The 13,025-nt window shown below is 45.9% G+C and overlaps 21 non-coding genes across 21 annotated transcripts; all 21 read left to right on the forward strand.

The window, feature by feature from the left end:
* The first annotated feature begins 992 nt into the window (after positions 1 to 992).
* On the forward strand, positions 993 to 1,065 carry TRNAK-CUU. Its single transcript has one exon. It is a non-coding gene; the product is annotated as a tRNA-Lys (tRNA).
* A 520-nt stretch (positions 1,066 to 1,585) lies between these two features.
* TRNAK-CUU lies at positions 1,586 to 1,658 on the forward strand. The gene has a single exon. It is a non-coding gene; the product is annotated as a tRNA-Lys (tRNA).
* A 523-nt stretch (positions 1,659 to 2,181) lies between these two features.
* TRNAK-CUU lies at positions 2,182 to 2,254 on the forward strand. The gene has a single exon. It is a non-coding gene; the product is annotated as a tRNA-Lys (tRNA).
* A 520-nt stretch (positions 2,255 to 2,774) lies between these two features.
* Positions 2,775 to 2,847, forward strand: TRNAK-CUU. The gene has a single exon. It is a non-coding gene; the product is annotated as a tRNA-Lys (tRNA).
* A 520-nt stretch (positions 2,848 to 3,367) lies between these two features.
* Positions 3,368 to 3,439, forward strand: TRNAK-CUU. Its single transcript has one exon. It is a non-coding gene; the product is annotated as a tRNA-Lys (tRNA).
* Positions 3,440 to 3,959: 520 nt separating this feature from the next.
* On the forward strand, positions 3,960 to 4,031 carry TRNAK-CUU. Its single transcript has one exon. It is a non-coding gene; the product is annotated as a tRNA-Lys (tRNA).
* Positions 4,032 to 4,551: 520 nt separating this feature from the next.
* Positions 4,552 to 4,624, forward strand: TRNAK-CUU. Its single transcript has one exon. It is a non-coding gene; the product is annotated as a tRNA-Lys (tRNA).
* Positions 4,625 to 5,144: 520 nt separating this feature from the next.
* Positions 5,145 to 5,217, forward strand: TRNAK-CUU. The gene has a single exon. It is a non-coding gene; the product is annotated as a tRNA-Lys (tRNA).
* A 520-nt stretch (positions 5,218 to 5,737) lies between these two features.
* On the forward strand, positions 5,738 to 5,809 carry TRNAK-CUU. Its single transcript has one exon. It is a non-coding gene; the product is annotated as a tRNA-Lys (tRNA).
* Positions 5,810 to 6,329: 520 nt separating this feature from the next.
* On the forward strand, positions 6,330 to 6,402 carry TRNAK-CUU. Its single transcript has one exon. It is a non-coding gene; the product is annotated as a tRNA-Lys (tRNA).
* Positions 6,403 to 6,922: 520 nt separating this feature from the next.
* Positions 6,923 to 6,995, forward strand: TRNAK-CUU. The gene has a single exon. It is a non-coding gene; the product is annotated as a tRNA-Lys (tRNA).
* Positions 6,996 to 7,514: 519 nt separating this feature from the next.
* Positions 7,515 to 7,587, forward strand: TRNAK-CUU. The gene has a single exon. It is a non-coding gene; the product is annotated as a tRNA-Lys (tRNA).
* A 520-nt stretch (positions 7,588 to 8,107) lies between these two features.
* Positions 8,108 to 8,180, forward strand: TRNAK-CUU. The gene has a single exon. It is a non-coding gene; the product is annotated as a tRNA-Lys (tRNA).
* A 519-nt stretch (positions 8,181 to 8,699) lies between these two features.
* On the forward strand, positions 8,700 to 8,772 carry TRNAK-CUU. Its single transcript has one exon. It is a non-coding gene; the product is annotated as a tRNA-Lys (tRNA).
* A 520-nt stretch (positions 8,773 to 9,292) lies between these two features.
* Positions 9,293 to 9,365, forward strand: TRNAK-CUU. The gene has a single exon. It is a non-coding gene; the product is annotated as a tRNA-Lys (tRNA).
* Positions 9,366 to 9,885: 520 nt separating this feature from the next.
* TRNAK-CUU lies at positions 9,886 to 9,958 on the forward strand. Its single transcript has one exon. It is a non-coding gene; the product is annotated as a tRNA-Lys (tRNA).
* Positions 9,959 to 10,478: 520 nt separating this feature from the next.
* On the forward strand, positions 10,479 to 10,551 carry TRNAK-CUU. The gene has a single exon. It is a non-coding gene; the product is annotated as a tRNA-Lys (tRNA).
* Positions 10,552 to 11,071: 520 nt separating this feature from the next.
* TRNAK-CUU lies at positions 11,072 to 11,143 on the forward strand. The gene has a single exon. It is a non-coding gene; the product is annotated as a tRNA-Lys (tRNA).
* A 520-nt stretch (positions 11,144 to 11,663) lies between these two features.
* On the forward strand, positions 11,664 to 11,735 carry TRNAK-CUU. The gene has a single exon. It is a non-coding gene; the product is annotated as a tRNA-Lys (tRNA).
* A 520-nt stretch (positions 11,736 to 12,255) lies between these two features.
* TRNAK-CUU lies at positions 12,256 to 12,327 on the forward strand. Its single transcript has one exon. It is a non-coding gene; the product is annotated as a tRNA-Lys (tRNA).
* Positions 12,328 to 12,847: 520 nt separating this feature from the next.
* TRNAK-CUU lies at positions 12,848 to 12,919 on the forward strand. Its single transcript has one exon. It is a non-coding gene; the product is annotated as a tRNA-Lys (tRNA).
* The last annotated feature ends 106 nt before the right edge of the window (positions 12,920 to 13,025 follow it).

The raw sequence follows: 13,025 nt of genomic DNA on the forward strand, positions 1-13,025 counted from the left end.
CTGGGGCTCAGTGTTTAGCTGCTGGAGGGAGGAGGGGCTCAACTTTTATCAAAGCCCAGAAAGAGGAATGTGACTAAAGCAATATCACTACACAGCCCCAGAAAATGATGCCAAGATGAACTGGAAAGAAAATGGTAATGGAATTTCATCTTACCGTAGCCTAGATTTTGTAATGGCACTAACAAGGTGATCAGAAAAAGGAGACATACTTTAGCTTTTTCTTCTGCTACTAAATGGCCCTACTTTCTTCAGGCCCCAGTGGTTCGGCAGCCAAAGCAACGATCGTTATAGTTTTTCAGATTATCATGCAATATTCACGTGTGGAACCAGAGCAAGATCATACACAGTTTGCAATCAACTAAAGAAACACATGCCTAAGCAAAGGCTCGAACCCAGGATCATCAAATTAAGAGTCTGATGCTCTACCAAATGAGCTACCCGGGATGTAAGGTATCGCTCCCTTGATAGTTTTGTTTAGCAGGCTGCATTCAGACAGGAGATTTTCTCCATATCCAAAATGGGACAAACATGCATGCTTACCCCTCATCTGCTAATTCAGGAGTCCAGCTGGCAAGTAGAGCAAGGTGTTGAATGCTGGGGCTCAGTGTTTAGCTGCTGGAGGGAGGAGGGGCTCAACTTTTATTGAAGCCCAGAAAGAGGAATGTGACTAAAGCAATATCACTACACAGCCCCAGAAAATGATGCCAAGATGAATTGGAAAGAAAATGGTAATGGAATGGTAAATGGCTGTGTAGTGATATTGCTTTAGTCACATTCCTCTTTCTGGGCTTTGATAAAAGTTGAGCCCCTCCTCCCTCCAGCAGCTAAACACTGAGCCCCAGCCCTCAACACCTTGCTCTACTTGTCAGCTGGACTCCTGAATTAGCAGATGAGGGGTAAGCATGCATGTTTGTCCCATTATGGATATGGAGAAAATCTCCTGTCTGAATGCAGCCTGCTGAACAAAACTAGCAGGGGCACAGAACCTTACAGCCCGGGTAGCTCAGTCGGTAGAGCATCAGACTCTTAATCTGAGGGTCCAGGGTTCGAGCCCCTGCTTGGGCGTGTCTTTCTTTAGTTGATTGCAAACTGTGTATGATCTTGCTCTGGTTCCACACGTGAATATTGCATGATAATCTGAAAAACTATAACGATCGTTGCTTTGGCTGCCGAACCACTGGGGCCTGAAGAAAGTAGGGCCATTTAGTAGCAGAAGAAAAAGCTAAAGTATGTCTTGTTTTCTGATCACCTTGTTAGTGCCATTACAAAATCTAGGCCACGGTAAGATGGAATTCCATTACCATTTTCTTTCCAGTTCATCTTGGCATCATTTTCTGGGGCTGTGTAGTGATATTGCTTTAGTCACATTCCTCTTTCTGGGCTTTGATAAAAGTTGAGCCCCTCCTCCCTCCAGCAGCTAAACACTGAGCCCCAGCCCTCAACACCTTGCTCTACTTGTCAGCTGGACTCCTGAATTAGCAGATGAGGGGTAAGCATGCATGTTTGTCCCATTATGGATATGGAGAAAATCTCCTGTCTGAATGCAGCCTGCTGAACAAAACTAGCAGGGGCACAGAACCTTACAGCCCGGGTAGCTCAGTCGGTAGAGCATCAGACTCTTAATCTGAGGGTCCAGGGTTCGAGCCCCTGCTTGGGCGTGTCTTTCTTTAGTTGATTGCAAACTGTGTATGATCTTGCTCTGGTTCCACACGTGAATATTGCATGATAATCTGAAAAACTATAACGATCGTTGCTTTGGCTGCCGAACCACTGGGGCCTGAAGAAAGTAGGGCCATTTAGTAGCAGAAGAAAAAGCTAAAGTATGTCTTGTTTTCTGATCACCTTGTTAGTGCCATTACAAAATCTAGGCCACGGTAAGATGGAATTCCATTACCATTTTCTTTCCAGTTCATCTTGGCATCATTTTCTGGGGCTGTGTAGTGATATTGCTTTAGTCACATTCCTCTTTCTGGGCTTTGATAAAAGTTGAGCCCCTCCTCCTCCCTCCAGCAGCTAAACACTGAGCCCCAGCCCTCAACACCTTGCTCTACTTGTCAGCTGGACTCCTGAATTAGCAGATGAGGGGTAAGCATGCATGTTTGTCCCATTATGGATATGGAGAAAATCTCCTGTCTGAATGCAGCCTGCTGAACAAAACTAGCAGGGGCACAGAACCTTACAGCCCGGGTAGCTCAGTCGGTAGAGCATCAGACTCTTAATCTGAGGGTCCAGGGTTCGAGCCCCTGCTTGGGCGTGTCTTTCTTTAGTTGATTGCAAACTGTGTATGATCTTGCTCTGGTTCCACACGTGAATATTGCATGATAATCTGAAAAACTATAACGATCGTTGCTTTGGCTGCCGAACCACTGGGGCCTGAAGAAAGTAGGGCCATTTAGTAGCAGAAGAAAAAGCTAAAGTATGTCTTGTTTTCTGATCACCTTGTTAGTGCCATTACAAAATCTAGGCCACGGTAAGATGGAATTCCATTACCATTTTCTTTCCAGTTCATCTTGGCATCATTTTCTGGGGCTGTGTAGTGATATTGCTTTAGTCACATTCCTCTTTCTGGGCTTTGATAAAAGTTGAGCCCCTCCTCCCTCCAGCAGCTAAACACTGAGCCCCAGCCCTCAACACCTTGCTCTACTTGTCAGCTGGACTCCTGAATTAGCAGATGAGGGGTAAGCATGCATGTTTGTCCCATTATGGATATGGAGAAAATCTCCTGTCTGAATGCAGCCTGCTGAACAAAACTAGCAGGGGCACAGAACCTTACAGCCCGGGTAGCTCAGTCGGTAGAGCATCAGACTCTTAATCTGAGGGTCCAGGGTTCGAGCCCCTGCTTGGGCGTGTCTTTCTTTAGTTGATTGCAAACTGTGTATGATCTTGCTCTGGTTCCACACGTGAATATTGCATGATAATCTGAAAAACTATAACGATCGTTGCTTTGGCTGCCGAACCACTGGGGCCTGAAGAAAGTAGGGCCATTTAGTAGCAGAAGAAAAAGCTAAAGTATGTCTTGTTTTCTGATCACCTTGTTAGTGCCATTACAAAATCTAGGCCACGGTAAGATGGAATTCCATTACCATTTTCTTTCCAGTTCATCTTGGCATCATTTTCTGGGGCTGTGTAGTGATATTGCTTTAGTCACATTCCTCTTTCTGGGCTTTGATAAAAGTTGAGCCCCTCCTCCCTCCAGCAGCTAAACACTGAGCCCCAGCCCTCAACACCTTGCTCTACTTGTCAGCTGGACTCCTGAATTAGCAGATGAGGGGTAAGCATGCATGTTTGTCCCATTATGGATATGGAGAAAATCTCCTGTCTGAATGCAGCCTGCTGAACAAAACTAGCAGGGGCACAGAACCTTACAGCCCGGTAGCTCAGTCGGTAGAGCATCAGACTCTTAATCTGAGGGTCCAGGGTTCGAGCCCCTGCTTGGGCGTGTCTTTCTTTAGTTGATTGCAAACTGTGTATGATCTTGCTCTGGTTCCACACGTGAATATTGCATGATAATCTGAAAAACTATAACGATCGTTGCTTTGGCTGCCGAACCACTGGGGCCTGAAGAAAGTAGGGCCATTTAGTAGCAGAAGAAAAAGCTAAAGTATGTCTTGTTTTCTGATCACCTTGTTAGTGCCATTACAAAATCTAGGCCACGGTAAGATGGAATTCCATTACCATTTTCTTTCCAGTTCATCTTGGCATCATTTTCTGGGGCTGTGTAGTGATATTGCTTTAGTCACATTCCTCTTTCTGGGCTTTGATAAAAGTTGAGCCCCTCCTCCCTCCAGCAGCTAAACACTGAGCCCCAGCCCTCAACACCTTGCTCTACTTGTCAGCTGGACTCCTGAATTAGCAGATGAGGGGTAAGCATGCATGTTTGTCCCATTATGGATATGGAGAAAATCTCCTGTCTGAATGCAGCCTGCTGAACAAAACTAGCAGGGGCACAGAACCTTACAGCCCGGTAGCTCAGTCGGTAGAGCATCAGACTCTTAATCTGAGGGTCCAGGGTTCGAGCCCCTGCTTGGGCGTGTCTTTCTTTAGTTGATTGCAAACTGTGTATGATCTTGCTCTGGTTCCACACGTGAATATTGCATGATAATCTGAAAAACTATAACGATCGTTGCTTTGGCTGCCGAACCACTGGGGCCTGAAGAAAGTAGGGCCATTTAGTAGCAGAAGAAAAAGCTAAAGTATGTCTTGTTTTCTGATCACCTTGTTAGTGCCATTACAAAATCTAGGCCACGGTAAGATGGAATTCCATTACCATTTTCTTTCCAGTTCATCTTGGCATCATTTTCTGGGGCTGTGTAGTGATATTGCTTTAGTCACATTCCTCTTTCTGGGCTTTGATAAAAGTTGAGCCCCTCCTCCCTCCAGCAGCTAAACACTGAGCCCCAGCCCTCAACACCTTGCTCTACTTGTCAGCTGGACTCCTGAATTAGCAGATGAGGGGTAAGCATGCATGTTTGTCCCATTATGGATATGGAGAAAATCTCCTGTCTGAATGCAGCCTGCTGAACAAAACTAGCAGGGGCACAGAACCTTACAGCCCGGGTAGCTCAGTCGGTAGAGCATCAGACTCTTAATCTGAGGGTCCAGGGTTCGAGCCCCTGCTTGGGCGTGTCTTTCTTTAGTTGATTGCAAACTGTGTATGATCTTGCTCTGGTTCCACACGTGAATATTGCATGATAATCTGAAAAACTATAACGATCGTTGCTTTGGCTGCCGAACCACTGGGGCCTGAAGAAAGTAGGGCCATTTAGTAGCAGAAGAAAAAGCTAAAGTATGTCTTGTTTTCTGATCACCTTGTTAGTGCCATTACAAAATCTAGGCCACGGTAAGATGGAATTCCATTACCATTTTCTTTCCAGTTCATCTTGGCATCATTTTCTGGGGCTGTGTAGTGATATTGCTTTAGTCACATTCCTCTTTCTGGGCTTTGATAAAAGTTGAGCCCCTCCTCCCTCCAGCAGCTAAACACTGAGCCCCAGCCCTCAACACCTTGCTCTACTTGTCAGCTGGACTCCTGAATTAGCAGATGAGGGGTAAGCATGCATGTTTGTCCCATTATGGATATGGAGAAAATCTCCTGTCTGAATGCAGCCTGCTGAACAAAACTAGCAGGGGCACAGAACCTTACAGCCCGGGTAGCTCAGTCGGTAGAGCATCAGACTCTTAATCTGAGGGTCCAGGGTTCGAGCCCCTGCTTGGGCGTGTCTTTCTTTAGTTGATTGCAAACTGTGTATGATCTTGCTCTGGTTCCACACGTGAATATTGCATGATAATCTGAAAAACTATAACGATCGTTGCTTTGGCTGCCGAACCACTGGGGCCTGAAGAAAGTAGGGCCATTTAGTAGCAGAAGAAAAAGCTAAAGTATGTCTTGTTTTCTGATCACCTTGTTAGTGCCATTACAAAATCTAGGCCACGGTAAGATGGAATTCCATTACCATTTTCTTTCCAGTTCATCTTGGCATCATTTTCTGGGGCTGTGTAGTGATATTGCTTTAGTCACATTCCTCTTTCTGGGCTTTGATAAAAGTTGAGCCCCTCCTCCCTCCAGCAGCTAAACACTGAGCCCCAGCCCTCAACACCTTGCTCTACTTGTCAGCTGGACTCCTGAATTAGCAGATGAGGGGTAAGCATGCATGTTTGTCCCATTATGGATATGGAGAAAATCTCCTGTCTGAATGCAGCCTGCTGAACAAAACTAGCAGGGGCACAGAACCTTACAGCCCGGTAGCTCAGTCGGTAGAGCATCAGACTCTTAATCTGAGGGTCCAGGGTTCGAGCCCCTGCTTGGGCGTGTCTTTCTTTAGTTGATTGCAAACTGTGTATGATCTTGCTCTGGTTCCACACGTGAATATTGCATGATAATCTGAAAAACTATAACGATCGTTGCTTTGGCTGCCGAACCACTGGGGCCTGAAGAAAGTAGGGCCATTTAGTAGCAGAAGAAAAAGCTAAAGTATGTCTTGTTTTCTGATCACCTTGTTAGTGCCATTACAAAATCTAGGCCACGGTAAGATGGAATTCCATTACCATTTTCTTTCCAGTTCATCTTGGCATCATTTTCTGGGGCTGTGTAGTGATATTGCTTTAGTCACATTCCTCTTTCTGGGCTTTGATAAAAGTTGAGCCCCTCCTCCCTCCAGCAGCTAAACACTGAGCCCCAGCCCTCAACACCTTGCTCTACTTGTCAGCTGGACTCCTGAATTAGCAGATGAGGGGTAAGCATGCATGTTTGTCCCATTATGGATATGGAGAAAATCTCCTGTCTGAATGCAGCCTGCTGAACAAAACTAGCAGGGGCACAGAACCTTACAGCCCGGGTAGCTCAGTCGGTAGAGCATCAGACTCTTAATCTGAGGGTCCAGGGTTCGAGCCCCTGCTTGGGCGTGTCTTTCTTTAGTTGATTGCAAACTGTGTATGATCTTGCTCTGGTTCCACACGTGAATATTGCATGATAATCTGAAAAACTATAACGATCGTTGCTTTGGCTGCCGAACCACTGGGGCCTGAAGAAAGTAGGGCCATTTAGTAGCAGAAGAAAAAGCTAAAGTATGTCTTGTTTTCTGATCACCTTGTTAGTGCCATTACAAAATCTAGGCCACGGTAAGATGGAATTCCATTACCATTTTCTTTCCAGTTCATCTTGGCATCATTTTCTGGGGCTGTGTAGTGATATTGCTTTAGTCACATTCCTCTTTCTGGGCTTTGATAAAAGTTGAGCCCCTCCTCCCTCCAGCAGCTAAACACTGAGCCCCAGCCCTCAACACCTTGCTCTACTTGTCAGCTGGACTCCTGAATTAGCAGATGAGGGGTAAGCATGCATGTTTGTCCCATTATGGATATGGAGAAAATCTCCTGTCTGAATGCAGCCTGCTGAACAAAACTAGCAGGGGCACAGAACCTTACAGCCCGGGTAGCTCAGTCGGTAGAGCATCAGACTCTTAATCTGAGGGTCCAGGGTTCGAGCCCCTGCTTGGGCGTGTCTTTCTTTAGTTGATTGCAAACTGTGTATGATCTTGCTCTGGTTCCACACGTGAATATTGCATGATAATCTGAAAAACTATAACGATCGTTGCTTTGGCTGCCGAACCACTGGGGCCTGAAGAAAGTAGGGCCATTTAGTAGCAGAAGAAAAAGCTAAAGTATGTCTTGTTTTCTGATCACCTTGTTAGTGCCATTACAAAATCTAGGCCACGGTAAGATGGAATTCCATTACCATTTTCTTTCCAGTTCATCTTGGCATCATTTTCTGGGGCTGTGTAGTGATATTGCTTTAGTCACATTCCTCTTTCTGGGCTTTGATAAAAGTTGAGCCCCTCCTCCCTCCAGCAGCTAAACACTGAGCCCCAGCCCTCAACACCTTGCTCTACTTGTCAGCTGGACTCCTGAATTAGCAGATGAGGGGTAAGCATGCATGTTTGTCCCATTATGGATATGGAGAAAATCTCCTGTCTGAATGCAGCCTGCTGAACAAAACTAGCAGGGGCACAGAACCTTACAGCCGGGTAGCTCAGTCGGTAGAGCATCAGACTCTTAATCTGAGGGTCCAGGGTTCGAGCCCCTGCTTGGGCGTGTCTTTCTTTAGTTGATTGCAAACTGTGTATGATCTTGCTCTGGTTCCACACGTGAATATTGCATGATAATCTGAAAAACTATAACGATCGTTGCTTTGGCTGCCGAACCACTGGGGCCTGAAGAAAGTAGGGCCATTTAGTAGCAGAAGAAAAAGCTAAAGTATGTCTTGTTTTCTGATCACCTTGTTAGTGCCATTACAAAATCTAGGCCACGGTAAGATGGAATTCCATTACCATTTTCTTTCCAGTTCATCTTGGCATCATTTTCTGGGGCTGTGTAGTGATATTGCTTTAGTCACATTCCTCTTTCTGGGCTTTGATAAAAGTTGAGCCCCTCCTCCCTCCAGCAGCTAAACACTGAGCCCCAGCCCTCAACACCTTGCTCTACTTGTCAGCTGGACTCCTGAATTAGCAGATGAGGGGTAAGCATGCATGTTTGTCCCATTATGGATATGGAGAAAATCTCCTGTCTGAATGCAGCCTGCTGAACAAAACTAGCAGGGGCACAGAACCTTACAGCCCGGGTAGCTCAGTCGGTAGAGCATCAGACTCTTAATCTGAGGGTCCAGGGTTCGAGCCCCTGCTTGGGCGTGTCTTTCTTTAGTTGATTGCAAACTGTGTATGATCTTGCTCTGGTTCCACACGTGAATATTGCATGATAATCTGAAAAACTATAACGATCGTTGCTTTGGCTGCCGAACCACTGGGGCCTGAAGAAAGTAGGGCCATTTAGTAGCAGAAGAAAAAGCTAAAGTATGTCTTGTTTTCTGATCACCTTGTTAGTGCCATTACAAAATCTAGGCCACGGTAAGATGGAATTCCATTACCATTTTCTTTCCAGTTCATCTTGGCATCATTTTCTGGGGCTGTGTAGTGATATTGCTTTAGTCACATTCCTCTTTCTGGGCTTTGATAAAAGTTGAGCCCCTCCTCCCTCCAGCAGCTAAACACTGAGCCCCAGCCCTCAACACCTTGCTCTACTTGTCAGCTGGACTCCTGAATTAGCAGATGAGGGGTAAGCATGCATGTTTGTCCCATTATGGATATGGAGAAAATCTCCTGTCTGAATGCAGCCTGCTGAACAAAACTAGCAGGGGCACAGAACCTTACAGCCGGGTAGCTCAGTCGGTAGAGCATCAGACTCTTAATCTGAGGGTCCAGGGTTCGAGCCCCTGCTTGGGCGTGTCTTTCTTTAGTTGATTGCAAACTGTGTATGATCTTGCTCTGGTTCCACACGTGAATATTGCATGATAATCTGAAAAACTATAACGATCGTTGCTTTGGCTGCCGAACCACTGGGGCCTGAAGAAAGTAGGGCCATTTAGTAGCAGAAGAAAAAGCTAAAGTATGTCTTGTTTTCTGATCACCTTGTTAGTGCCATTACAAAATCTAGGCCACGGTAAGATGGAATTCCATTACCATTTTCTTTCCAGTTCATCTTGGCATCATTTTCTGGGGCTGTGTAGTGATATTGCTTTAGTCACATTCCTCTTTCTGGGCTTTGATAAAAGTTGAGCCCCTCCTCCCTCCAGCAGCTAAACACTGAGCCCCAGCCCTCAACACCTTGCTCTACTTGTCAGCTGGACTCCTGAATTAGCAGATGAGGGGTAAGCATGCATGTTTGTCCCATTATGGATATGGAGAAAATCTCCTGTCTGAATGCAGCCTGCTGAACAAAACTAGCAGGGGCACAGAACCTTACAGCCCGGGTAGCTCAGTCGGTAGAGCATCAGACTCTTAATCTGAGGGTCCAGGGTTCGAGCCCCTGCTTGGGCGTGTCTTTCTTTAGTTGATTGCAAACTGTGTATGATCTTGCTCTGGTTCCACACGTGAATATTGCATGATAATCTGAAAAACTATAACGATCGTTGCTTTGGCTGCCGAACCACTGGGGCCTGAAGAAAGTAGGGCCATTTAGTAGCAGAAGAAAAAGCTAAAGTATGTCTTGTTTTCTGATCACCTTGTTAGTGCCATTACAAAATCTAGGCCACGGTAAGATGGAATTCCATTACCATTTTCTTTCCAGTTCATCTTGGCATCATTTTCTGGGGCTGTGTAGTGATATTGCTTTAGTCACATTCCTCTTTCTGGGCTTTGATAAAAGTTGAGCCCCTCCTCCCTCCAGCAGCTAAACACTGAGCCCCAGCCCTCAACACCTTGCTCTACTTGTCAGCTGGACTCCTGAATTAGCAGATGAGGGGTAAGCATGCATGTTTGTCCCATTATGGATATGGAGAAAATCTCCTGTCTGAATGCAGCCTGCTGAACAAAACTAGCAGGGGCACAGAACCTTACAGCCCGGGTAGCTCAGTCGGTAGAGCATCAGACTCTTAATCTGAGGGTCCAGGGTTCGAGCCCCTGCTTGGGCGTGTCTTTCTTTAGTTGATTGCAAACTGTGTATGATCTTGCTCTGGTTCCACACGTGAATATTGCATGATAATCTGAAAAACTATAACGATCGTTGCTTTGGCTGCCGAACCACTGGGGCCTGAAGAAAGTAGGGCCATTTAGTAGCAGAAGAAAAAGCTAAAGTATGTCTTGTTTTCTGATCACCTTGTTAGTGCCATTACAAAATCTAGGCCACGGTAAGATGGAATTCCATTACCATTTTCTTTCCAGTTCATCTTGGCATCATTTTCTGGGGCTGTGTAGTGATATTGCTTTAGTCACATTCCTCTTTCTGGGCTTTGATAAAAGTTGAGCCCCTCCTCCCTCCAGCAGCTAAACACTGAGCCCCAGCCCTCAACACCTTGCTCTACTTGTCAGCTGGACTCCTGAATTAGCAGATGAGGGGTAAGCATGCATGTTTGTCCCATTATGGATATGGAGAAAATCTCCTGTCTGAATGCAGCCTGCTGAACAAAACTAGCAGGGGCACAGAACCTTACAGCCCGGGTAGCTCAGTCGGTAGAGCATCAGACTCTTAATCTGAGGGTCCAGGGTTCGAGCCCCTGCTTGGGCGTGTCTTTCTTTAGTTGATTGCAAACTGTGTATGATCTTGCTCTGGTTCCACACGTGAATATTGCATGATAATCTGAAAAACTATAACGATCGTTGCTTTGGCTGCCGAACCACTGGGGCCTGAAGAAAGTAGGGCCATTTAGTAGCAGAAGAAAAAGCTAAAGTATGTCTTGTTTTCTGATCACCTTGTTAGTGCCATTACAAAATCTAGGCCACGGTAAGATGGAATTCCATTACCATTTTCTTTCCAGTTCATCTTGGCATCATTTTCTGGGGCTGTGTAGTGATATTGCTTTAGTCACATTCCTCTTTCTGGGCTTTGATAAAAGTTGAGCCCCTCCTCCCTCCAGCAGCTAAACACTGAGCCCCAGCCCTCAACACCTTGCTCTACTTGTCAGCTGGACTCCTGAATTAGCAGATGAGGGGTAAGCATGCATGTTTGTCCCATTATGGATATGGAGAAAATCTCCTGTCTGAATGCAGCCTGCTGAACAAAACTAGCAGGGGCACAGAACCTTACAGCCCGGTAGCTCAGTCGGTAGAGCATCAGACTCTTAATCTGAGGGTCCAGGGTTCGAGCCCCTGCTTGGGCGTGTCTTTCTTTAGTTGATTGCAAACTGTGTATGATCTTGCTCTGGTTCCACACGTGAATATTGCATGATAATCTGAAAAACTATAACGATCGTTGCTTTGGCTGCCGAACCACTGGGGCCTGAAGAAAGTAGGGCCATTTAGTAGCAGAAGAAAAAGCTAAAGTATGTCTTGTTTTCTGATCACCTTGTTAGTGCCATTACAAAATCTAGGCCACGGTAAGATGGAATTCCATTACCATTTTCTTTCCAGTTCATCTTGGCATCATTTTCTGGGGCTGTGTAGTGATATTGCTTTAGTCACATTCCTCTTTCTGGGCTTTGATAAAAGTTGAGCCCCTCCTCCCTCCAGCAGCTAAACACTGAGCCCCAGCCCTCAACACCTTGCTCTACTTGTCAGCTGGACTCCTGAATTAGCAGATGAGGGGTAAGCATGCATGTTTGTCCCATTATGGATATGGAGAAAATCTCCTGTCTGAATGCAGCCTGCTGAACAAAACTAGCAGGGGCACAGAACCTTACAGCCCGGTAGCTCAGTCGGTAGAGCATCAGACTCTTAATCTGAGGGTCCAGGGTTCGAGCCCCTGCTTGGGCGTGTCTTTCTTTAGTTGATTGCAAACTGTGTATGATCTTGCTCTGGTTCCACACGTGAATATTGCATGATAATCTGAAAAACTATAACGATCGTTGCTTTGGCTGCCGAACCACTGGGGCCTGAAGAAAGTAGGGCCATTTAGTAGCAGAAGAAAAAGCTAAAGTATGTCTTGTTTTCTGATCACCTTGTTAGTGCCATTACAAAATCTAGGCCACGGTAAGATGGAATTCCATTACCATTTTCTTTCCAGTTCATCTTGGCATCATTTTCTGGGGCTGTGTAGTGATATTGCTTTAGTCACATTCCTCTTTCTGGGCTTTGATAAAAGTTGAGCCCCTCCTCCCTCCAGCAGCTAAACACTGAGCCCCAGCCCTCAACACCTTGCTCTACTTGTCAGCTGGACTCCTGAATTAGCAGATGAGGGGTAAGCATGCATGTTTGTCCCATTATGGATATGGAGAAAATCTCCTGTCTGAATGCAGCCTGCTGAACAAAACTAGCAGGGGCACAGAACCTTACAGCCCGGTAGCTCAGTCGGTAGAGCATCAGACTCTTAATCTGAGGGTCCAGGGTTCGAGCCCCTGCTTGGGCGTGTCTTTCTTTAGTTGATTGCAAACTGTGTATGATCTTGCTCTGGTTCCACACGTGAATATTGCATGATAATCTGAAAAACTATAACGATCGTTGCTTTGGCTGCCGAACCACTGGGGCCTGAAGAAAGTAGGGCCATTTAGTAGCAGAAGAAAAAGCTAAAGTATGTCTTGTTTTCTGATCACCTTGTTAGTGCCATTACAAAATCTAGGCCACGGTAAGATGGAATTCCATTACCATTTTCTTTCCAGTTCATCTTGGCATCATTTTCTGGGGCTGTGTAGTGATATTGCTTTAGTCACATTCCTCTTTCTGGGCTTTGATAAAAGTTGAGCCCCTCCTCCCTCCAGCAGCTAAACACTGAGCCCCAGCCCTCAACACCTTGCTCTACTTGTCAGCTGGACTCCTGAATTAGCAGATGAGGGGTAAGCATGCATGTTTGTCCCATTATGGATATGGAGAAAATCTCCTGTCTGAATGCAGCCTGCTGAACAAAACTAGCAGGGGCACAGAACCTTACAGCCCGGTAGCTCAGTCGGTAGAGCATCAGACTCTTAATCTGAGGGTCCAGGGTTCGAGCCCCTGCTTGGGCGTGTCTTTCTTTAGTTGATTGCAAACTGTGTATGATCTTGCTCTGGTTCCACACGTGAATATTGCATGATAATCTGAAAAACTATAACGATCGTTGCTTTGGCTGCC

This window comes from Protopterus annectens, chromosome 10.part0 (genome assembly GCF_019279795.1).
Source record: "Protopterus annectens isolate FY-2018-M chromosome 10.part0, PAN1.0, whole genome shotgun sequence".
Taxonomy (NCBI): domain Eukaryota; kingdom Metazoa; phylum Chordata; order Ceratodontiformes; family Protopteridae; genus Protopterus; species Protopterus annectens.